The 26,761-nt window shown below is 45.8% G+C and overlaps 1 long non-coding RNA gene across 1 annotated transcript; it reads right to left on the bottom strand.

Annotated features, from left to right (window-relative positions):
- LOC146049651 (uncharacterized) lies at positions 1-26,761 on the bottom strand. Its single transcript, XR_014466172.1, has 3 exons — positions 26,363-26,761; positions 15,524-15,584; positions 1-121 (listed from the first exon to the last, which is right to left on the bottom strand). It is a non-coding gene; the product is annotated as an uncharacterized LOC146049651 (long non-coding RNA).

Genomic DNA, 26,761 nt, shown 5'->3' with positions numbered 1-26,761 from the left:
CTTTCTTTGGGCCTAGGAATCTGTGATGTTCCAGTGAGCCTCTCTGCGCTCGGTAGTACTGAGGCCGACGACATCGCTTCGGGAATCCACACAGTACCTATCGCTGCACACACGGCATGATCTGTGCGAAAAGAGAGAGAAAAACGAATGTGTCAGACATATATAATGCAGGTCGATAGCAAAATGAGAAATTCTACTTTTAGGAGTTGCATTTTTTGCACAATTAACTTTTTAGATTTAAAAATAAATAGAAACTTCAAAAGCGTTTCTGCAGAAAGCGAGTGCAGTCTGGAATCACATCAAACACTGCGATGTCTAATCTGACGGACTGTGATTGCTTTCCAGATAACTGACTGGTGCAGGACACTGCTAGCCTCAGGCTTTGTAGGAGATCATTGGAATTATGCTCACGCTGGCCCCACTTCGCCACTGATAAAGAATCTAGCCTAACCCCCAAACAGGAACACTTAACATGTGCAGTCACTTTAAATAAAGCAGCTGCGCTGTAAGTCAGGGAATTACACGGGATAGCACATACAAATTGCCACATTAAACTTTAAGTAATCTAATGACACAATTCAGCTCTGGAAATTGGGGAGGACGTTTCACCATAAACTGAGCAGACAGCTGAGGAGCCGAAGATGAACGCATTACTCCTGGCGAAATGCTGTGTTACAGAGGTATCGGATTCTTCATAATAAGGCAGGACTGGATGTATCCTCCCCACTGATGTCAGAACCGGCTCCATCATCTCCAACTCTGCAAGATATGGCTCTATCATCTCCACATAAGGAGGACTGTCTCTAACCACCTCACTGATGACATAACAGGCTCCATCATCTCCTACTCTGCAAGATCTGACTCTATCATCTCCACATCTGCCAGGTCTGGCTCTATCATTTACACATCTGCCAGATCTGGCTCTATCATCTCCACATATGGCAGGGCTGTGTCTAACCCCTCACTGATGTCAGGACAGGCTCCATCATCTACAACTCTGCCCGATCTGACTCCATCATCTCCACATCTGCCAGGTCTGGCTCTATCATCTCCACATCTGCCAGATCTTGATCTATCATCTCCACCTCTGCCAGAATGGCTGTATCATCTATCTCCACATATGACAGAACGACCTCACTGATGTCAGGACAGGCTCCATTATCAAGTGAGATCTATATTGCAGTGTAAAAAGAATGCAGCCAGTATTTACCCTGCACAGAAACAAAATAACTCACCCACATCTAATTCTCCCTGCACATTTTACATCTGCCCTACCTGCAGTGCACATGGTTTTGTCCATCTAAGAAGGATTTTGTCAGAAAGAGTGAACTAGAATAAGGCCCTTTATGTCAGGACCGATATATCATTCCCATTATGTCAAGACTGGCTGTACTTTCTGCTCTTATATCAGGACGGGTATGGGTCAGAGGATCGAAAGATATCAGGTAGACCACTATATGTAGGTTGACGTGCATTAGGTTGACAAGGTCATTATGTCGACACAAGCATTAGGTCAACATAAAATAGGTCAACATGAAAAGGGTCCACATGAGTTGCACAGCCTGTAAGAGAGCACTCAGCTCTGTAAGAGAGTGCACCACCCTGTATGAGAGCACTCAGACCTGTAAGAGAGCGCACCCCTCTGTAAGAGCGCACACCCCTCTGTAAGAGCACACCGCCCTGTAAGAGAGCACACCCCTCTGTAAGAGCGCACAGTCCTGTAAGAGAGTGCACCACCATGTAACTGAGTGCACCACCCTGTAAGAGAGCACACCCCTCTGTAAGAGCGCACAGTCCTGTAAGAGCGCACCGCCCTGTAAGAGAGCACAGTCCTGTAAGAGCGCACAGTCCTGTAAGAGAGCACACCCCTCTGTAAGAGCGCACAGTCCTGTAAGAGAGCACACCCCTCTGTAAGAGCGCACAGTCCTGTAAGAGAGCACACTGGCTGGATTACATACATATTGCAGAGTTTGCGTGGGTGGCTGTGAATGATATCCAGCGATGCCTGTCCGCAGCCTCACACCGGGGTCACTGTACATGTCCCTGCAATGGATGGCGGTGACAGGAGAGCTAGATTGCCCGTCACCACTCTGTAATATTGAGGAATGGCACTGTGCAATTGGGACACATTTTCCCTGTACCAGGACTAAGTAATAATCTCAGCGGTGTCACCTGGGAACAACGAGAACCCGGCTCAGCCACAGCACCGTCTGAGCTGCACCATCAATATGTGTCTAACTTCAAAATTGCATTTCACAAATCTCATAGACTATTACATGCAGATGTTCATAGTCACCGGATTCCTTGCGTGCTGGACCGTGTATCTTGTTTCCTATTGGAGGAGCCCGTACAGATTCTGATAGGATGCTTTATTACCTCAACTTCATAATAATGGCAACAGTTGTGATGTCAGAATAGTATAATGTAGACCCCTGGTAAATGTCAGCATGGACAGGATGTCGACAAATGAAATATCTTTTAGGACATAGGTTTAGGGTTAGCAGTAAGGTTAGTGTTAGCGTTAGTGCTGCAGTTAGGGTAAGAGCTTTAGGGTTCGGTATAGACTCACATTATTACAAATGTCATCAGTGTTGACATATTGTAGTTAATGTTTATATTACGGGTATGTTGAATGCCGAAATAATGATGTTGTTGACATTCTCATATCGACATTATGACCATTTCACCATGATGTATGTCAATATATTTTATGGAGTCCAAATGAATGAGTGGACAGAACGTACCTATACTCTTGCTATGCCGGTTATGTCTAAAATGTAATTCCCTGATTGGCCAACCAAATCTCAGCATGACTCGGCAACCTAAAAAACGTCATCCTCAAACAGTCCAGGTTCTAAGGATATTCTGCTTTAGCATAAGCGGTATGGACGGTGTTATGGTTAGCATTACTGCCTCACAGCACTGCGGTTGTAGGTTCCATTCTCACTGTGGTCCTCTCTGTGTGGAGTTTGTATATTGGCCCTTATTCTGGTTCACTCACAAAGGCAAATTCCTTCTCAAATTGCATACTGACAAAAATGAACCCTAGTGAATAGGTTTGCCCGTACATGGGCAGACCAGATGGCTCAGGTGGTCCTTATATACCATCACATTCTATGTTTCATTAAGTAAAGTGTGGTTTAACCACCTGTGCTTTAAGATGGATATCCTTAAAACCTGAACTGTTAGGGAGCATTGTGTGCCAAGTTTCGGAAACTCTGCATTTACCCTGTGTACGCAATTCCATGTCAGCTTGGGACAGGTCTGCTTTTTATTGTAAAACAGCTAAAAAAATAGAAAACAAAAACTGACAGTTGGCTGCGCTGCTCCATCTGCCTCCTGTTTCCTGCATAACACAGGAGTCACGCAGGAATGTGGCCAATCACGTAACAACTGTTTTCTCTATGTAACATGAACATGTAACATGGCTATGCTGAAAGAAAAATATCATATATATGATATATGCTTCCCATATGCCCCATTATCAGCCTGGCAGTGCCCAGTCACCATTCCAGAAGTAGTGGAGATTTAGTTCATGAATTGATAAATGCATTTAAGCCTGCAGCCCCCTTCACGGGACCCCACTTTTCTGCAGGTCCTAACACTATTATTCAAAATGGCTACAATACACATAGCTATGACATTAATGTTTGATTCCAGGCATGCTATCTGGTCTATCAATTCATGAATATAGATTGTAAGCTCCACTGGGGCAGAGACTGATGTGAATGTTCAAATATTCTCTGTAAAGCGCTGCAGAATACGTATGCGCTATATAAGAAACTGTTATTAAATAAATAAATGAATATATCTCATATATTTAGCCAGAACGGTCAGTCTGTGACTGTGTATATAACGCTGGGCGGACCCACATTTCTGCGCTCAGTGGAATACGGTACTCTAGTATCCCCACACAATTGATCATCACCCCTGATGAAGTCTTGATGATGAAACGCGTCAGGATTTTTGATGATCATTATTTCAGAATATCTGAATCATTGGATGTTATCAGGCTGCAAAGAGATCTTGGAAAATAAATCCTTTTAATGAAGAAAAGTTTTAATAGAAAATGTTTCCTAAATTTTTTTTGTATAACCAGCTGTTATAGTGTCATTTATAAGTGCTTTTTTGGCTGTGGTCCTTTTTAACCGGCACTCCAAGTATAGTACAGCAGTTCAGGTGCACTTCAAATAAAGCCATACAAGTCCAATGAAGAAGGCACCCTGACACATTCAGAAATGGTGATAAACAATTGATTTGTTTATCACCATTTCTGGATGTGTCAGTGTGCCTTCTTCATGGGACTTGTGTGTGTATATATATATATATATATATATATATATATATATATATATATATATGAATAAAGGGAAAGAGATCAGGGTGCGCTTCCAGACATGAATTAACACATTTAAAAGTAACAATCTTATTTAATGTTAAAAGATGCTCAATGAGTAATAATAAAATACACAATAAATGTATTTTGGCACAATTTGTTATCAAAAGAACTGTTGATTGGACTGCCGATCGTCGAAGAGATGCCCAACGCGTTTCGTCAAAAAGACTTCCTCAGGGGCAGTGGAAGCAGCATATTATATGAACAGTTCACACGTATTCTGTAATATGGTGCTGCTTTTACTTTACCCGGGCGCAGATTGGGGTTTTCCATTCCTATATATATATATATATATATATATATATATATATTATATATATATATATATATATATATATACAGTGGTCGAAGTGGGGCGGTATACGGGGGTATGCCATACCGCCACTTTAATCTGAAGATAAAAAAACAAAACTTTTTTTTCCCCCTCAGGATGCTCTCTGATCACTCAGCAGCGCATATTGTGCTTTTGTAATACCCCTGTACAACGGGGCAGTCTGGCAGGGGACGTTGATGGACAGGGGGGTGTCCGAAGGTGCGCACTATATTCACTCTTTACTTTTCCATACCCCCACTTCAAAATTTCCATACCCCCACTTCAAAATTTCCACTTCGACCACTGTATATATATATATATATATATATATATATATATATATACATATATTCTGCATATTGACTCCCTAAAGGGGATTTTCCCCACTAAATTTGTTAAAGATGCCCTTTATACACGGTGCAGCAAGTCCGAATTTTTGCATGACAGTCCTGTTTATTGGAACTGTCCTGCCGTACCACCTGCGGGCAGCCATGTCTGCTGTGGGGTGGCAGTTGTGAGTCTCACTGTCACTCAGCTGCTCTGCCGCCTTTGGGCTGTGTTTGCATTGCACAAGCGTCAAGGTGCCGTTGCGTAACCGCACGCAATAAGAACGCCTCCTCATGGTTATTGACAGGAAGTGACCGATTGAGGGTGTTACAATGGTACTAGTGGGGAGTGGTCACGGTCATTTTCGTGACATGTATCTGATGTCAGCTGCGAGCCTTAGCGTGCAAAATCATGGCGCCTGCGTTGATACTGCTGCAAAGCGCTGCGGAATATGTATGCGCTATATAAGAAACTGTTAATAAATAAATAAATAGTCACACACCTACTCGATGTTTCCAGTTCTAGGTTAAGAAAGATACACATTTTTTTATTCGGTGCTGAAATGCGAGAACGTAAAAGACAGACATAATATTAGTGGGTTTGAACACAAACGTGGCCGTGTCTGGCAGAAAGAGGAGAGCGTGTCATTGTATCTGGCATATGTTAGGTGGGCTGAGAAAATATTTACCCAGAATTTAAATAGAACATTTTATATTTCGCCAGCTTGTGCAGGAAATGTGCTGAACACAGAACCAATCCGTGAGTTCCAGAGTCAGCGGTCACATGTGCAATGTTCTATACAAAGTATCACTTTTATATACTGCGTATGAGGGACAACATATGACATGTAAGGAATATGGGGAGGGATCGTCCTCCAGTCATATAATGTCATTGCCCCATCCAATCCTCCTCCAGCCATATATAACATCATTGCTCCATCCCATCCTCCTCCAGTCATATGACGTCACCGCTCCATCCTATCCTCCTCCAGCCATATGGCATCATTGCTCCATCCCATCCTCCTCCATTTATATGATGTCACCGCTCCATCCCATCCTCCTCCAGCCATATATAACATCATTGCTCCTTCCCATCCTCCTCCAGCCATATATAACATCATTGCTCCATCCCATCCTCCTCCAGCCATATAAAGTCACCGCTCCATCCCATCCTCCTCCAGCCATATGGAATCATTGCTCAATCCCATCCTCCTTCAGTCATATAAGGTCATTGCTCCATCCCATCTTCCTCTAGCCGTATAATGTCATTGCCCCATCCCATCCTCCTCCAGCCATGTAATGTCATTGCCCCATCCCATCTTCCTCCAGCCGTATAATGTCATTGCCCCATCCCACCTTCCTCCAGCCATATAATGTCATTGCCCCATCCTCCTCCAGCCATATAACGTCATTGCCCCATCCCATCTTCCTCCAGCCATAAGATGTCATTGCCCCATCCCATTATTCTCCAGCTGTATAACATCATTGCCCCATCCCATCCTCCTCCAGCCATATAATGTCATTGCTCCATCCTATCCTCCTCCAGCTATATATTGTCATTGCTCCATCCCATCCTCCTCCAGCCATATAATGTCACTGCCCCATCCCACCATTCTCCAGCCATATAATGTCATTGCTCCATCCCATCCTCCTCCAGCTATATATTGTCATTGCTCCATCCCATCCTCCTCCAGCCATATAATGTCACTGCCCCATCCCACCATTCTCCAGCCATATAATGTCATTGCTCCATCCCATCCTCCTCCAGCCATATAATGTCATTGCCCCATCCCACCATTCTCCAGCCATATATCGTCATTGCTCCATCCCACCATTCTCCAGCCATATAATGTCATTGCTCCATCCCATCCTCCTCCAGTCATATGACGTCACAGCTCCATCCCATCCTCCTCCAGCCAAGTAACATCATTGCCCCATCCCATCCTCCTCCAGCCATATAACGTCATTGCCCCATCCCATCCTACTCCAGTCATATAAAGTGATCACTCCATCCTATCCATCTCCAGCCATATAATGTCATTGCCCCATCCCATCCTCCTCCAGCCATATAATGTCATTGCTCCATCCCATCTTCCTCCAGCCATATAATGTCATTGCTCCATCCCATCCTCCTCCAGTATATAACATCATTGCCCCATCCCATCCTCCTCCAGCCATAAGATGTCATTGTCCCATCCCATCATTCTCCAGCTGTATAACATCATTGCTCCATCCGAGCCTCCTCCAGCCATATGTTATTGCCCCATTCCAACCTCCTTCAGCCATATATCGTCATTGCTCCATCCCATCCTCCTCCAGTCATATAATGTAACTGCCCCATCCCATCCTTCTCCAGCCATATCATGTCATTGTAAGCTCTCCTTACCCTATTTGACTGCAATATAGCTTATAGCACTATACATTAGTTATGGTCCAGCTGGCCCTCAAGGCTATATACCCCCAGTGGGCCCTTCTCCCTGAGGTTCCAGGCTGTGCACTTGGATTATACATGTTACATTATACTGCACAGGACAATGGTGTATTCTCTACAATGCACTGTGGTTATTAATCAAGTACACAGGGGCAGATGTATTAAGCTTAGCAAAGAGATAAACTGGAGATAAAGTGGAAGGAGATAACGCACCAGCCAATAAGCTATGTTTGAAATATGACATTTGGGAGTTGATTGGCTGGTGCGTTATCGCCTTCCATTTTATCTCCAGATTATCTCTTTGCCAGGCATAATACATCTGCCTCATTATCATTGATGCAAGGGCCCGAATCATGCACCCTCTGATGGTTAGCCGAACTTCTGTGGTGGCTGGCCACACCCACAATGAAGAATGTCCACACCCTATGCATGGCCAACTCTTTACTGTTACCATGAGCTGCAGCAAGCTACTCTGGGCTGCAGAATAGGGATACGTTCAATTAGTCGACATTAATTAGGTCAACGGTCAATAATGGGTCAAACACTTCAATTCGGCAGGGGAGATGTCGACACACGAAAAGGTTGTCAGGTTTTAGGTCGATATTGACAAAGGGTCACAACAAGCAAAAGGTCTACATCAAAGTGGTCAACACAGAAAAAGTCGACATGAGTTTTTCATCATTCATTTTTTTATATGATCATGTTCTTACTTCACGATCTCAATGTTCATAGAGTTAGATTATAATAGTGTGCTGAGTGCAGAGAGCCAAGGGGAGGCAGGTCACTTACACAGTGTTCATGTCGGCAGATTTTGACATAGACACTCAATGAAGTGAAAACTTTTCCTTCATTGACCATTTTTCACATTGACCTTTTACTTATACACTATTAACCTTTTGTCAATGCAGATGGTGTAATGGTTAGCATTACTGCCTCACAGCGCTGAGGTTGTGGATTCGATACCCACCATGCCACTATCTGTGCGGAGTTTGTATATTCTCCCTGTACTTGCGTGGGTTTACACCGGGTACTCCGGTTTCCTCCCACAATCAAAATATACTGGTAGGTTAATTGGCTCCCAACAAATTAACCCTAGTTTGTCTGTGTGTGCGTGTACATGTGGTAGGGAATATAGATTGTAAGCTCCACTGGGGCAGGGACTGATGTGACTGTTCATATATTCTCTATAAAGCGCTGCAGAATATGTGTGCGCTATGTAAATAACTGGTAATATTCTCTGTACAGCGCTGCGGAATATGTATGCGCTATATAAGAAACTGTTAATAAATAAATGATGACCTAAAGCCTGTCAACCTTTTTTGATCTGTCGACCAAATGATCCCCAGGATTGGGCAGAGGAGTATTAGTCCTAGCCTTCAGCAGAATGGGGATGATCTTTTGCAGAGAACCATTAGAAGCGCACAGCTCATAAATAGTCAGCGCTGCCAGCATTCCTGGGCCATGACATTATCCACAAGTGATTGCAGATGAGATTGGTAGATGGCCGGGGTCCTGCGCTGAGGTGCACGGATGTATGTGCGGAGGGGATCCTGTAACAGCAGAATGTGCGCGGTGAGGAGACTGGCAGAGACATTACCGATGGTAATAGAACCTCCTGATAATGGACGAGGCCTGTCCCAGACACAGTGATAAGGTTTCCGCTCTCCCCAGGTTGCACAAATAGCGGGTTCCCGTGCTGGCCACGCGCCCCAGGTGCAGGAAGTGGGTGAAGATGTTGGGAAAAAAAGATTTGCCAATTCCGATGAGTCAGTTTCTCAATTTGTTGCAATAAACAGAACTTTTATAACTACGTGAAGTATTCATTGTGCATTTGGCCATAAGATTAGCGCAGTCGGTCAGAGGAATTTGTCACTCCCGGGGTTTATGTGTATATTCGCGCATGCACATGAGCAAACACCCACCTTCGGACAGGGGGCCAAATTTGGACTCGAACAATCGCTTTACTTTGGCCCCTAGATGCAGATATGAATGTAGTAATGGGAGCAGATTCACAAACTTCATATAGAATGGGAGCCAAACTAATGATTTGTTTCGTTTGAGTGGGAGGAGTCCATATGAAATCAGCCAATCAGAAGTGACTGCAAATCATCAGCAGCACATTCTGTGCATCCGGAGTCAAGCGAATGTGAGAGATCCGCCTCCTGCATCTGTGTCCAGGTCTAATTCCATAACATTTATGTGATCACGGCCTAGTCATCCCATACCTGCCCGCCATTCCTACCCTGCTCCTTCTCTCTATGCAAACCATGACTCCTATGTGATCGGCCCAGTGTGGGGTGTTTTAGCGCCCTAGGCAAATGACAGCTCCTCCCACCACCACATTCCAATACCCACTCTCCAGCTCCTCAGATGAATGTGAGGAGGGGATCTTCATTCAGATCCTGGAGCCCCTAGACAGCTGCCTATTGGTCTTTGGGTCCGTGCGGTGCTGCGTCATTCAGTATCGGTGATTGATATATGTAGGACGCCCCTCAGCATGTACCCAGTTCTGTCTTTCCCATTGGGCTTAATGGGCAGTTGTCCAGGGGCCCAAAGTTTCAAGGGGCCCATCCCAGTGGGGAAGATGGCACTGCCCCAGGGAGCTGCTAAGGCTGCGGTGGCTGGAAGCTTGTATCAAAGCTATTTGCCAGGCTGCAGGGCGGGAAGGAAACGCTGCTGAATTTGAAAAGACTGGCCGGAAGCTGATTGGCTGAGAGAATTTAGCCAATCAGCATCCGAACAGTCTTTTCAAATTCAGCCGCACTTCCCACCCCCTAAATAGCGCTACAAGCTCCCAGCCCCCACTGCCTGGACCCCGATGCCTGCACATAGGCGAGGTGAGAGAGACAGGGCCCAGTGAAATATTTTGCCCAGGAGCCCAGGCTAATGTTAAGACAGCCCTGCATGTACCAATGCAGAGTTGGAGGCACAGAGTCTCTGTCTCCTCCGCCTGACTTTCACCGCTGTTGCCAGCCCGGTCTCAGTGCCAGGTGGTGATCAGCTTGGAAATGAACACTTTTGGAAGGATGGAGAGGAAAGTGTACGCTGGGACTGCTTAACAGATTTTATGTAATTGACATATTACAAAGCTAGTGATTTTCAATGAGAACACAAGGTTTTATAACAGAACTGACCATGCAGGAATATAGATTCATTTCCCCGGAGTTTTTGTTGTTTATTTGCAACTGATCTGTCTATAAATTGACTTTAGAATGATGTTAAAACCCATCATGTGTGAAGAGAACGAACACTTTTTAAGTGCATAAACATAAAGTTATTTTTTAATGGACAAAACTCCAATACAATAAAGTATTCGGGGACTGGAGACAGCAGAGGTCATTTCAATGGATCATGGATTGCTATAAACACCTCAAAAATGAAAAGCCCGGCTTGGCCATTGTTATCACCACGGGAACCATTCGGAATAAATGCCGTTCTCTAGAATTCATTACAGGCCGTGCAATGAGAGGATTGTGCTATTGTCACACATACACTTACCCGTTATCTCTCTGCATCTTGTCTGCAGTATACATGACACGTGTGTATAGCAACACACACGCATGACATGTATTCTTCTGACATGTGAATAGATACGTCATGATGACACAGATCATCAGTACGGAGGCTGTTCTTGCTGTTGCAGTGCTGTCCTGGCATCATTTACTGATGTTCTGTAATCCCTCTAGTGCTGCTGTTATCTCTATCTACATACGGAAGACCGGTGGTCATTATACCAACACTGGCATCCTGATGGAGGAAATTCGGTACTTATGTAGTATCTGGGCTGCCGATTTCTAAATCGGGTCGGATCGGGAGATCGCATCGCATCGCATGCGACCATGCGATTCGATGCGATGCGATGCGATGCGATGACCCGATTTTTCCATAGGAATCAATGTTAAAATGGACTGAGTCCATTTTAACATGGAATTCAATGGGAAAAATGGGTCCTTTTCATACCCCTACTATCCAAGTGGGCATGGAGTTGGATATAAACCTGTGGCGAGCGTAGCGAGCCACCGAGCCCGAAGCGTGGCGAGCGAAGCGAGCCCCGCGAGGGGACGAATACCGTCCCCTCGCGGGGCTCGCTTCGCTCGCCACGCTTCGGGCTCGGTGGCTCGCTACGCTCGCCACAGGTTTATATCCAACTCCATGCCCACTTGGATAGTAGGGGTATGAAAAGGACCCATTTTTCCATAGGAATCATTTTAACATTGATTCCTATGGAAAAATCGGGTCATCGCATCCGATATCGGATGCGATGCGATGCGATGCGATATCGCATCGCATCGCATCTGATTGTATGCCTTAACTTAAGGCATACAATCAAAAAATCGGCAGCCCAGATACTACATAAGTACCGGAAATTCCAACAGCCGAACCCTAAACATCCCCTCTAGTGCCTAACCCTAACTCTCTCTCCCCGCAGCCTAACTGTAACCATCCCCACTAGTGCCTAACCCTAACTCTCTCTCCCCGCAGCCTAACTCTAACCATCCCCACTAGTGCCTAACCCTAACTCTCTCTCCCCGCAGCCTAACTCTAACCATCCCCACTAGTACCTCACCCTAACTCTCTCTCCCCGCAGCCTAATTCTAACCATCCCCACTAGTGCTTAACCCTAACTCTCTCTCTCCGCAGCCTAACTCTAATCATCCCCACTAGTACCTCACCCTAACTCTCTCTCCCCGCAGCCTAATTCTAACCATCCCCACTAGTGTCTAACCCTAACTCTCTCTCCCTGCAGCCTAACTCTAAGCATCCTCACTAGTGCTTAACCCTAACTCTCTCTCCCTGCAGCCTAACTCTAACCATCCTCACTAGTGCTTAACCCTAACTCTCTCTCCCCGCAGCCTAACTCTAACCATGCTCACTAGTGCCTAACCCTAACTCTCTCTCCCTGCAGCCTATCTCTAACCATCCTCACTAGTGCCTAACCCTAACTCTCTTTCCCTGCAGCCTAACTCTAACCATCCCCACTAGTGCTTAACCCTAACTCTCTCTCCCTGCAGCCTAACTCTAACCATCCCCACTAGTGCCTAACCCTAACTCTCTCTCCCCGCAGCCTAACTCTAATCATCCCCACTAGTACCTCACCCTAACTCTCTCTCCCCACAGCCTAATTCTAACCATCCCCACTAGTGCTTAACCCTAACTCTCTCTCCCTGCAGCCTAACTCTAACCATCCCCACTAGTGCCTAACCCTAACTCTCTCTCCCCGCAGCCTAATTCTAAAAATCCCCACTAGTGCTTAACCCTAACTCTCTCTCCCTGCAGCCTAACTCTAACCATCCCCACTAGTGCCTAACCCTAACTCTCTCTCCCTGCAACCTAACTCTAACCATCCTCACTAGTGCTTAACCCTAACTCTCTCTCCCCGCAGCCTAACTCTCTCTCCCTGCAGCCTAATTCTAACCATTCCCACTAGTGCTTAACCCTAACTCTCTCTCCCTGCAGCCTAACTCTAACTATCCTCACTAGTGCCTAACCCTAACTCTCTCTCCCTGCAGCCTAACTCTAACCATCTCCACTAGTGCTTAACCCTAACTCTCTCTCCCCGCAGCCTAACTCTAACCATCCCCACTAGTGCCTAACCCTAACTCTCTCTCCCTGCAGCCTAACTAACCATCCTCACTAGTGCTTAACCCTAACTCTCTCTCCCCACAGCCTAACTCTAACCATCCCCACTAGTGCTTAACCCTAACTCTCTCTCCCCGCAGCCTAACTCTAACCATCCTCACTAGTGCCTAAACCTAACTCTCTCTCCATGCAGCCTAACTCTAACCATCCCCACTAGTGCTTAACCCTAACTCTCTCTCCCCGCAGCCTAACTCTAACCATCCCCACTAGTGCTTAACCCTAACTCTCTCTCCCCGCTGCCTAACTGTAACATCCCCACTAGTACCTAACCCTAACTCTCTCTCCCTGCAGCCTAACTCTAATCATCCCCACTAGTACCTCACCCTAACTCTCTCTCCCCACAGCCTAATTCTAACCATCCCCACTAGTACCTCACCCTAACTCTCTCTCCCCACAGCCTAACTCTAACCATCCCCACTAGTGCTTAACCCTAACTCTCTCTCCCCGCTGCCTAACTGTAACATCCCCACTAGTACCTAACCCTAACTCTCTCTCCCTGCAGCCTAACACTAATCATCCCCACTAGTGCTTAACCCTAACTCTCTCTCCCCGCAGCCTAACTCTAACCATCCCCAGTGTTAGTGCCTAACCCTCTCCCCGCAGCCTAACTCTAACCTTCCTTTAGCCAAAGCCTAAACTTCCTGTCCTGCATCTTAACCCTTATCCCCCTTCTAAGTGCCTAACCCTAACCCTCCCTCCCCACAGCCTAATCCTAACCTCCCTACTAGTGCCGAACCTCCCCCCCCCCCCGCACACACACACACAAACCACTAACCCGCACTTCATACTTACTGTACAATCGCCATACCAGCAGCTGTGATTCCAGCTTTGGCATTTCCATCGATATCGGTATTCTGACACCATTCTTGCAACCTTGAGTCGGGATTCCGGCTTCAGACTTCCTGACTGCCTGCAGCCTAATAGCTGGAATATCAACCTCATCCCCCTATCAAAATAGTCATTCTGTGCAGATTCTATAGCGTGTAAGCTCTGCTGGCACAGGAACTGCTGTGAATGACCAAATACCCTCTATACAGCACTACTGAATATGTGTGCGCTATACAAATAGCTGGGAATAAGTAGATAAAAATAGCGACCTTAAATGAGAGCGTTGCACTTTATCAGGGTAATGTTAGAGCAGGTAACACAATTATCTGCCCCCTTAGTGCACTTTGTGTTCTGGAGCCTATGAAGGGGTCTTCCCGATATAATGATAAACGTTGTCCATCACCGGAGAGTTCTCCACCGCTAGACGTGCGAGGATCAGTTTTGTGATGTGCTAACAGTTTGGGGAGTTAGGACAAATAATAAGATTGGAAACGACTTTTGGATTCTCGCTGCGTCCTCCTGTGTTCTACTTACACTCCCCAAATCAAAGATTCCGTATGAAATATTTAGCAGAGCATAGCTCTGAATTATTCTGTACATCTGTTCAGGTCAGTACATAGCGGAACCTGGTAATATGTCAAATATGATGAAAATTTGTAGGCTAACGTTTCCCTTACCTCCTCCGCCATCTGCGTGATATCCGTCCTTACAGCCCCCGCCTTCTGCAATCTGTCCATCCATAAATTACATCCCAGGATAGGAACTTTATCATATTTTACCTAGAACTTAATTACTCTTTTTTTTAAGCAAATTAGTTCTAAAGAATGTTTTACTTTTCAGAAATACTATTTTTAGAATAAACTGGTACTAAGTCTTGGAGAGAGATAAAGAAAAGAGAGATAAAGTACCAGCTGACCAGCTCATAACTGCAGTTTTTCAAACACAGACTATAACATGACAGGAGCTGATTGGACAGTCCTTTAGCTCGCCTAACACCCCCTGCCACAACCTAACCCTAAGTCCCCCCCTTAGTGTCTGACCCTAGCCCCCCTCCGTTCCCAGGCCTAAACTCCTAACCTGCCCTGGCATGCTTACATTCAGGATGCCAGCTGTCAGTATTGTAGGTCGGCATCCTTGTATCTTTCAAAGTTCCGGTGCCAGTGTTCTGCTGGTAGTCGGGATGCCAGCGTCAGGAGTCAAGATACTGAATGAAAAATTTCTCACTACAATACACAATCCATTCTGATGAAGCAGCCAGAAATCCCATGAAACGCGCCAAGTTGACTTTGCAATAGATAGTCAGATCAGAGCAATACTGCAGTATGTTGTATACATGTTGAAGTATGTATGTTGAATACATTGATCAAATTCCTCCCATAACTATTAGGAAAGGATTCTGGATTCCTCTCCACTGAATAGCAGGAAAAACACTGAGAATATAATATCTACCTCTATTAGAGGAAGGGAGCGGATTCCCCGCTTCTATATTAGATAGGAGTCATCCTTCATTGCGGGTGTCAGAGTTTCTTCCACGAAAGAACAGAAAATCTGGCATATTGGCTGGAAATGAGCATGACGGAAATATGTACCTGTCCAATGTCCTCCAACTCCCGGGTCATTATCTTCATTCATCTCAGATTTTCCGTGTAGCTTAAGGAAGAAAAAAAATATCAAAATTTAGCCTTATTTGTGTTGTACGTGTATTATGTATGTCAGTGGCATGCGGTGGGGTGAGGCAGGTGAGGCACAGCCTTACCTGTCATACTAAAGTATATGCTGGAGTTTTGAATTTATAAAGTATGTAAGAAACACAAAGAATATATATATATATATATATATATATATATATATATATATATATAGAGAGAGAGAGAGAGAGAGAGAGAGAGAGAGAGAGAAGAGATAATCCGGCACTCCACTAAAGAAGTAAAAAGGCAGCTTGCTCCGGTGCCTTCCCAGAACCACGCAGGTCCAACACAGGTAAATCAGGCAACAGGCATCACTCGGAGTCTTGAAGTAAATAAAGTGCTTTATTGCATATCAGGTGACCTACACCAGTGTTTCGAGCCCAGTGCTCGTCCTCAGGGTATATATATATAAAAAAAAATCTTATTGTTACATGTGGAAAAGTATCTAAGTCTATGGCAGGTGAGGCAGTGCCTCACCTGGCTGCCTTTTCTGCACATCTCTTATAAAAATCAGCGAATCTCCAGCAATATATACTGCTGTACTTGTGTATAACGCCGGCATGTACCCCATGGCTCATATATTGTTTGCAAATCTGGCTCTGTTACTTGCCAAGGACTCCTGAGTTATTTACCTCACCGCACATCCCTGATGTATTGTGCAATCACAACTGTATGTATAACCCGTATCCCTTTATTACTTTATTACTTGAAATGTGTCACCCAAGTACAGCGAGAACAATGAACATAAAAACACAGTGTTCGGGTCATGGTGGGAATCAACCCCATGACCTCAGTGCTGTTGGGTAATAATGCTAACCATGACACAACCCATACTACCGTAATGTTGTCAGTATTTGGGCTTTAGACAGATATTCCTGTACTTTGGTAAGTAACACTTATTTGATAGATTGCTCCTGACTGCTACGAGCCTATCACACAGCGCTTGCAATGTGAAATTTGGACTTACATACAATGCTCATAACTAATCCTCATCGGCCCACCAGGTGCCCAACTGTATCCTGGGACAAGGCTGGAATTCTGGCTTTCCCAAATAACATTTTCTTAGCACAGTCATTGTCTAACATTGGGATGTTCTCGTTTTGTGCCGGAAGATGAGCTCTGCAGATTGTTTATAAAATAAGAACTATTTCAGGAAAATGTTCGTTAATTCCTGGACATCCAAACGAGTTTAGGAAGAGAAGAGATGGCTCGGTGGTAAAATGCGCTGTTTTCTGTCAAACAACGACAGTGAGGAACTTTTTGACCTCGTCAAATCACTTAGGGGATGACGCTGTTGTTGGAAACGTGTCCAAAGGTCTAAGAGGAGGAATTACTCAGCTCACGAGCAGGAGTGATGTGTATTACAGTACAGGAGGTATCACTGTACTTCTCAGGCACAAATGGAAGTAACACAATGAACACCCCAATGATTACTTGGGGGTGAGGAGGATTAAACCCCAAGGCCGGCATTTGTGTTTGCAACCTCGGCTGTTCAAGGGGGTCAAAAATGGGTCTAGTAAACAAAGATTAATTTAGAAATTGTTAACAATTACTTGATTGTTGGTGTGGATGGAGAGGAGTTTTGGATAATTGTATTATAAGGAGGAACCTGTCCTGATTTCACCCTTGTTGCAACCTAAAGCTTCCCTCCTGCCACACCTAGTCTAAGTCTGCATGAGTTCCAGTGGCAGCTCCAAGAAGGAGCTGCATCAAAATTCAAAAATCAAATAGGGGAGCCACACCCACTACCACCAACTGCCATCCCAAACTGACTCACTGGGAGTGGGTGTGGCTCCCCTATTTTAATTTCAAACAGTGCTGCAGTCCCCTCCCCTGGAGCCAGCCACTGATGAGTTTGGCTGTGGAGGTGCTCTGTTATGGTGTGCAGGGTATAGTGTGGATTGGCTAAGGTTGGAATGTTACTGGTTCTATAAGATTAGTTAGGTGTGCCCTTGCTTAGTTTAATAAAGCTGACGAACCCAGATAGGTATGCCGACACTATGCACTGTGCACGGGGCAGGGGCACCATGAAAGTAAGCCAGAGATTCCCAACACGGTCCTCAAGACATCACACAGCGGTGAGTAGGACAATGGTGACATCATCACACAGAGGATGTCATCAGACACCAGGGGTGACATTCTATGCTCTGCGCTAATTGCGCATGTTTAATTCGCACACCATATCGCCGCAAATCGCCTATTTTCAAATCGCATTTTTCAGCCTAAATGCACATATTTAATGTTATGCGCATTGGAGGCTGAAAAGTGCGAATAGGGGCGATTTGCGGCGATGTAGTGCGCTGTTTTTAGTCCTGAAAATGTGCGATTTTCATGTCTGAAAATCGCACATTTGCAGGACAGCGCAAGGTTGGAAAAAAAAGAACCGAGCGCGGGGTCCCCCGCCCGAGTGTAACCAGCCCCAGGCTCACAGAGCCGGTGCTGGTGACATAAAATCAGGGTCCCCGACAAATCGGGGTCCCCTTGATTTTATGAAACCAGCACCAGACTCAAGGTCCGGCGCTGGTTCCCAAAATACGGGGGACAAAGTGACTAGGGGTCCCCCGTATTTTAAGAACCAGCACCGGACACAACCAGCCAGCAGGGTAATGCCACAGCCGGGGGGAGACTTTTTATACAAGTCCCCCCGGCCAAAGCATTAACCCCCTGGCTGGTCAGCATGGGCAGGGGTCCTGGGGAAGTGGGGACCCCCCCAATGAAGGGGTCCCCCCCCTCCAGGACTTACCAGCCCATGCTGATAGTCCGGGGCTGTCCTCCATGCCCCTGGGCTGTGGGCATGGAGCTGATGCTTTGTGTAAAAAAAAGAATGATAACTATTGTTTTACACTGGCGAACTATGAGTCCCAGCAAGCCTACCCCGCATGCTGGGACTTGGGGAACCACAAGTCCCAGCATGCGGGGCATTAAAGGGCCCGCTGGCACTTGTAGTTCTGCAGTGTAAAAAATAGTGCACAAAATCACACTGACACCCTGTAAAATAAAACTTTAATACACACGAAACACACTGATACTTACCTACCTTGAGCCCGTAGGTCGGTCCCTGGATCCTGGATTCTTCCTCCGGGGCTCCAGGGCAGAAGAGTCCGGTTCCGGGGCCTTGGTCCTGGTTCCGGGGCTGGTTCTGGGGTTCCGGGGCTCCTGGCGTGAAGAATCCGGGGTCCAGGATCCGTGGTAGTCCAGAGGGGTACCTAAGGAGGAAAATCCTACTCACCTGCTTCCCGGCGGCGACCTCCGGTGACAGCGCTGCTCCCGACTGGTACCCGGCTTGAAGGACTTTGCCCGGCGCTGAGATGTTTCCTCTTCGCCGTCTGTGAACAGAATGATTTCTCGGCCAATCAGGAGCCGAGATACTCGGCTCCTGATTGGCCAGAAATCATTCTGAATATAGACGCCGACGGAGTAACATCTCTGCTCTGGATGCGCTGAAAATGCGAATTAATCTCGCATTTTTATTCACCAGACCTTTACGCACAAAATATGCGATTTCAGCCCCTATGCGCATCCCATTAAATCAACGATTTAATGGGAAAATGCGATATCGCCATTTTGTGGTCTAATTACCGCAAAATAACGATACTCGCATAGCATAGAATGTCACCCTAGGCGTGGGACTATGGTGACACATCATCAAACAGCGGTAAGTGGGACTATGGTGACAACATCAAGATGGCGGCGCAAGGAGATCGCGAGGCCCTGCGTCTCCGTATCTACGGCATACTATTATTTGTGTTACTACCGTCAGGCAGGCGTTTTAGTTGTTTACGGAGTAGGACTAGAAGGCTGAGGAATAGCTTTTTTCCTAGGGCTATTGTAGAATTAAATACGAAATTTGGTCAGGGTGGGAGGGTTAATGAGTTTTAAGTATTCATTGTAATTTGCTTATTGATTCTGGTTTTTTATTGTATGTACGTATTCGGATGGATGCTAAATTGAATTTTGTCGCCCTAATTTAGGGTGATGACAATAAAGTGGTATCTATCTATCATCGCACAATAGTAAATGGGACAATGGGACTACATCATCACACAGCGGTAAGTGGGACTATGATGACACATCATCACACAGCTGTAAGTGGGACTATGGTGACAACATCACACAGCGGTAAGTGGGACTATGGTGACAACATCACACAGCGGTAAGTGGGACTATGGTGACATGTCATCACACAGCTGTAAGTGGGACTATGGTGACAACATCACACAGCGGTAAGTGGGACTATGGTGACATGTCATCACACAGCTGTAAGTGGGACTATGGTGACAACATCACACAGCGGTAAGTGGGACTATGGTGACATCGTCACACAGCGGTAAGTGGGAATATGATGACATCATCACACAGTGGTAGTGGGACTATGGTGACATCGTCACACAGCGGTAAGTGGGAATATGATGACATCGTCACACAGCGGTAAGTGGGACTATGGTGGCACATCATCACACAGCTGTAAGTGGGACTATGGTGACATCCCACAGCGGTAAGTGGGACTATGGTGACATCATCACACAGTGGTAAATGGGACTATGGTGACATGTCATCACACAGCGGTAAGTGGGACTATGGTGACATCATCACACAGTGGTAAATGGGACTATGGTGACACATCATCACACATCGGTAAGTGGGACTATGGTGACATCATCACACAGTGGTTAGTGGGACTATGGTGACATCGTCACACAGCGGTAAGTGGGACTATGATGACATCATCACACAGTGGTAAGTGGGACTATGGTGACACATCATCACACAGCGGTAAGTGGGACTATGGCGACATGTCATCACACAGCGGTAGTGGAATTATGGTGACACATCATCACACATCGGTAACTGGGACTATGGTGACACGTCATCACACATCGGTAAGTGGGACTATGGTGACACGTCATCACACAGCGGTAAGTGGGACTATGGTGACATCGTCACACAGCGGTAAGTGGGACTATGGTGACATCATCACACAGTGGTAGTGGGACTATGGTGACATCGTCACACAGCGGTAAGTGGGACTATGGTGACATCATCACACAGTGGTAGTGGGACTATGGTGAAGTCATCACACAGCGGTAAGTGGGACTATGGTGACAACATCACACAGCGGTAAGTGGGACTATGGTGACACGTCATCACACAGCGGTAAGTGGGACTATGGTGACATCGTCACACAGCGGTAAGTGGGACTATGGTGACATCATCACACAGTGGTAGTGGGACTATGGTGACGTCATCACACAGCGGTAAGTGGGACTATGGTGACATGTCATCACACAGCGGTAAATGGGACTATGGTGACATGTCATCACACAGCGGTAAGTGGGACTATGGTGACATCATCACACAGTGGTAAATGGGACTATGGTGACACATCATCACACATCGGTAAGTGGGACTATGGTGACATCATCACACAGTGGTTAGTGGGACTATGGTGACATCGTCACACAGCGGTAAGTGGGACTATGATGACATCATCACACAGTGGTAAGTGGGACTATGGTGACACATCATCACACAGCGGTAAGTGGGACTATGGCGACATGTCATCACACAGCGGTAGTGGAATTATGGTGACACATCATCACACATCGGTAAGTGGGACTATGGTGACACGTCATCACACATCGGTAAGTGGGACTATGGTGACACGTCATCACACAGCGATAAGTGGGACTATGGTGACATCGTCACACAGCGGTAAGTGGGACTATGGTGACATCATCACACAGTGGTAGTGGGACTATGGTGAAGTCATCACACAGCGGTAAGTGGGACTATGGTGACAACATCACACAGCGGTAAGTGGGACTATGGTGACACGTCATCACACAGCGGTAAGTGGGACTATGGTGACATCGTCACACAGCGGTAAGTGGGACTATGGTGACATCATCACACAGTGGTAGTGGGACTATGGTGACGTCATCACACAGCGGTAAGTGGGACTATGGTGACATCACACAGCGGTAAATGGGACTATGGTGACATCATCAAAGAGCAAATCCTCAGCTAATATTCCTGAGCCTCCTGGACACTCTGGTATTAATCTCCAGGCTCCAAACCTTTCCTGCCATGTTGCTTTTGCCTGGGGAACGCCAGAGCTTCGTCAGCTCAGCTGGTATCACAGGGGTTACTGCAAATGCCACAGTGATTATAAACCGCTCCATAAAGATAAACCCTGGGGAAATGCAATAAAAAGCAATTTCATTAGTTCATAAATACACTTGCTTACAAGTGGTTTTTAGAAGATTTAGTAGAAAGTTCAGATTTCCATATCAATGTGAGAGCGCTTGAGAAGAAATGACTACATAACAGCTGCAATTATCACACAGGAGAAATATTGTGCAGAACATACAAAGTTAGATGCAAACTTTAGAGAACAGACACATGCAGATCTGTTCCCTTTCCACCACTGCGGAATCAGATCCCCTGATGTGCCATGTACAATAACAACTCACCTGTACATGTGGATTCCACAAACATCAGGCCCCACCCCCACTGTGCCAGGGGGCACAACGTTTGTCATCGTGCTGCCTGTCATATATCCTGCTGGTCTATAGATATGTCAGTGTCATTGTGTGCTTAGGATTAGTTTTAAATACACAACTAAAATATGCCCCAAAAATAGGAAGGGATCTGCAGTCCTCCTTTTCTCCTGACCAATATTGTACCACAATGAATGCAGATAGTTCTTATGAAAATAAACCAAAAAAAGAGTTTGTAAACGTTTGCATCAGAATAGGACTCTGACATGAAGGAAGAGTCCCTACTTTTAGATGATAGGCACAGTCACATATTATTCCTAATTATTTATCCCCCCAGCAGTTGCTCCTGGACCCCACCTTTGGGGTTAACTCTCTCAGTGCCAGATATTAATTAATTAGTAACACAATCCTAGGCATACTTGCCGACTTTTACATTTGCCTCCCCGGGAGAAGCCCGGAGAGGCCAGCCGTATTTCATGGTCGGGGGCGGGAACAAGGCGGCTAGTTCAAAGCCCCGCCACTGACCAATCCACACAAACACCGCGATTCGCGGGTCCGCTATTAGGGGGCAGTACTAAATTGACTCCCCGTCCCCTCTCCGTGGACCCGCGATTTGCGGGAAACGCCGGCCGCCAGCGTTAATACGTAGGGATGGCCATCGTTGCCATTGATGGTTGCCATCGATGGCAATTCTGCAATAGGCCATCGATTGTGCTAAACTATGCTATGGATGGACAATCGACATTTTTACATATCGATGGTCATCCATTGTATTTGATTGGCCTGTGGGCCAATCAAAACACAGGGGGCGGGGCTTTGTGGGTGTTTAGGGGCGGAGCTATGCTCCGTGTCCCAGCACTTTGAAAAAGAAAAAAAAAGAAGCAAAACATTGTTTTGCTGTTCCATCGATGGAGGGAAACCATCTGGTTCTCCCCCATCGATGGCTAAAGTATTCAACATCGGCCATGAACCATCGATGATTTCGAATCATCGATGGTCGATGGCCATCCCTAGTAATATGATATATTACAATCAGCGGGGAAGGGGGGTGCGGGGGCTCTGGCCGGCAAGCGGGAGACTTGCCCTCCTTTCCGGGGGGCCGAGAGGCGGACCCAATTTTCGGGAGGGTAGGCAAGCCATTAGTAACCACATACCAACGGCCTTTAGTAACAGCCGAGAGGGACATTTCATTACCTCCTGATCTGGTTATATGGGTTTGCGACAGATGCTTTAAACACATACAGTAGGGGCATGTACAACAATGCATGGAGAGAGATAAAGTACCAGCCAAGCAACTTCGGCCTTGTTTCAAACCCAACCTGTAATAGGAATGCATCATGGGGTCCACTATAAGAAGGTCAACAGTCATTAGGTTGACTACTATTGGTCGACAGGCTGTAGGTGGATACGTAAAAAAAGTCCACCTGGCTTAGGTCGACAGGGTCAAAATGTCGACACAAGCAATAGGTCAATGTGGAAAAAGTTGACATGAAAAAAGGTAGGCAGTTTTTCACATTTTTTGTTGTCTATGTCGACATGGACACAGTATAGTGTACCGCTTTGCTCGCCATGCTTCGGGCATGCTGCCACGCTACACTCAGCACACTATTATATTCTCCCTCTATGTCCACTTGGATGGTAAAGAATGAAAAAAACATGTTTTTGGAAAAAAAACATGAAAAACTCAGGTCAACCTTTTTTATGTCAACTCTTTCCATGTCGACCTAGTGTGTGTGTGTGTCAACTTTTCAACAATGTCAATATAAGGTATAAGGTCCGTCACGTCTGCTAAACCGGAAGCGGGGCATTCACGCAATGCCCTCGCTGCCGGAAGTGGGGCACGGTAGCTTAGTGATACGCATTACAGCGTCATAGGGGGCGCGATACAACGCCCTAATTCGATTGGATCTTAGTCCTTTAAATATTTGTCTGCAATGGGGTAATTTATCCTTGAAAAAGACCGTAAGTGACAGTCGAAACGCGTTGGACCACTGCAGATATCCACAGGAGCAAGGAGCATTTGCCGGGGATCGCTGTCTGGAGCTTTCTGGGGAATGGTTTCCGGGACCTTACTCCCATAAGCGCTTTATGAGAACTTAGTCCATCTAGTTCTCCACCGGCTCTGGTAATTGCTCTGACTTTTACTCCTATGTGGCAGATCATTTTTTTTATGTATGTGTTATATCTCCCTACCCTGTTTTTACCCATATGTTGTTTCTGTGAATAAAAACTGTGTTACACCATATGCGGTTCCATTGTGTCTCCATATATACCTCTGAGACCCGCTGGAGTTGTCTGGAGGAAAGGAGTGTACTGGTACCCTGGATGTGTTATAAGAAATTTACATTTTCGGAGAAGAGGAGACGCCATTCCCTATAAGGGATGTATGGTACCTTTTTTCTTATAAAAAGAATTTCGGTGAAGGGAAGGTGTTAGACGTATTTGGACAACTATTACACTATCCCATTCAGCGGAGAAGAGGACCGTCCCGAGTAAGGAAGGAACGTCCCTTTCCGCTTTATAATATTAGTGGCTCGCAGGAGGGAATATTTCAAATTAAATGTGTTCTATACACATTTTTCCAATATTCTGTGATTTTCTGTGGTGAGGGGTCACCACTTGTCGTATATTCCCACTTTGCTGACCATCAGCGCTGAGACTCTTTCTGTTTCACCATCTTCTTTTCGTATTCAATATAAGGTATGTTGACATTTTTCATGTATTGACCTATGGTCTGTTGACCCACAGTGGTTAACGTACCCCCCCTCCCCCAGCATAACATCGGCCACGGTCATGTTGGGGGCCAGGCCAGTGTTCATATGAATGCAGACAATGACCTCACTGAGACGTGGAGATGTTACATCACAGTGACACATTTGTATGCACATTCCATGCAGTTTGCGAAGTGTGAGGACAGAGCTGGTAATGTGTCTCCCGGATCAGTGACTGGTCCTGAGTGACACTTGGATGGTTTTGCCGTCTCCTCTGCTGACCCATCACACTGACTCATAAGTTATAGGATGAGATATTCCTACATCACCGTCTACCGGTAATTACCTGTCTGAGCCCTGTGACGTGGAGGAATGGATTGGGGTACAGACGATGGACAGCAGCCCGTACTGCACTGGATACTGTCAGTCCTTTACAATCTGTAAAACAGCTGGATCAATACAAGCAGGGGCGGATTTAGGGGTGACGGCGCCCGTAGGCACAAAATCAATGTCCGCCCCCCTGCCTAATTGTAATATTTTTATTGATTAGTTATAAGCCCTCATTTTATGATTTGCTAAGTAGGACAACTTACAGGGGCAGTATCTGCATGTCCTATCTATTTACACTCTATTCAAGATAGAACCTGGTGCAGTAAAGTGGAAACATTTTGCTGTTACTGGTACATTTCAGGCTGACAGTACTATCACATGCACCCAAGTGCCGCCCCCAAACATGTGCCGCCCCTAGGCACGTGCCTCACGTGCCTAATGGGAAATTCGGCACTGAATACAAGTACTAGGTGTCAGTGACAGGCGTGACAGTGCCTAAGGGCCGCACATTGCCAGACAGCTGTATCCTGTCGTACCAGGGCCCAGATACAGGGAGAACATCTCATATGATATAACAACATCTAGCATCTATAAAGAACATGCCTTTTCTGTCTAGAAATTCCCCATCAGTGGTTCTCTGCTCCAGTCCTCTTGTTACACCAACAGGTCATGTTTTCTGGATTTCTTGCACAATTTAGCTGGATAAGTAATTACAGTATACCACCTTTTCCCACAGACACAAATCCTGAAAACATGACGTTTGGGATACTCAAGGACTAGCGTTGAGAATCACCTATAGCAGAATATGGCTATGGGGGAGATAAAAGACCAACCAAGTAGCTCCTAAATGTCATTTTTCAAACACAGATGTAATATGGTAATTAGGAGCTGATTGGCTGGTACTTTATTTCTCTCCACTTTGGTACTTTGGGCCAGATATATGAAGCTTCAAAAAAGTGATACAATGGAGAGTGCTAAACAACCAGCCAATCAGCTCCTACCTGTCATTTTCCAAACCCAGCCTGTGGCAGTTAGGAGCTGATTGGCTGGCTGTTTATCACTCTCCATTTTATCACTTTTTAAACTTGATACATCTGGCCCAAAGTACCAGGTAATCTGATCCTGTCACTTTTCAAACAAACCCTGTTTTGTTTTTGTTATGAGATAATCAGAAATCCTTGTATATATTGTTTTCATACCTGTCACAATTTTGGCAGTCAGAATGGGTGTGGCCTCATCTTCCTGAACACATAAATAATTCTGGCAACGGGAGCGGATCAGGTGGAGGTTCATCCGCCAAGGTACAGCAGTGTTACAATGAATGTGTTCCAAACATAAACATTATAATGAAGATCAGGGCTTTTGTATCTTGTATTCCCTAATGGCAGCCTATGTGTGGTTTCTGTTGTGTATCAGTTTATTCCAAGTATCCCCCAAAGAATATCAGCTTATTCCACATAGCCCTATGCTGTAGCTGTGTATACATTTATGCCAAGTAGCCTTAATTATTCTTTCTGTTGTATAAACATTGTATGAAATCAATTAGGGAAACATTATGCTGGGGATTAGGGTCCCACAGCCTGTAGAAGTACCCGCGC

Source organism: Crinia signifera, chromosome 12 (assembly GCF_055691185.1).
Source record: "Crinia signifera chromosome 12, ASM5569118v1, whole genome shotgun sequence".
In the NCBI taxonomy this organism is placed as follows: domain Eukaryota; kingdom Metazoa; phylum Chordata; class Amphibia; order Anura; family Myobatrachidae; genus Crinia; species Crinia signifera.
This window is presented reverse-complemented; position numbering and strand designations above follow the sequence as displayed.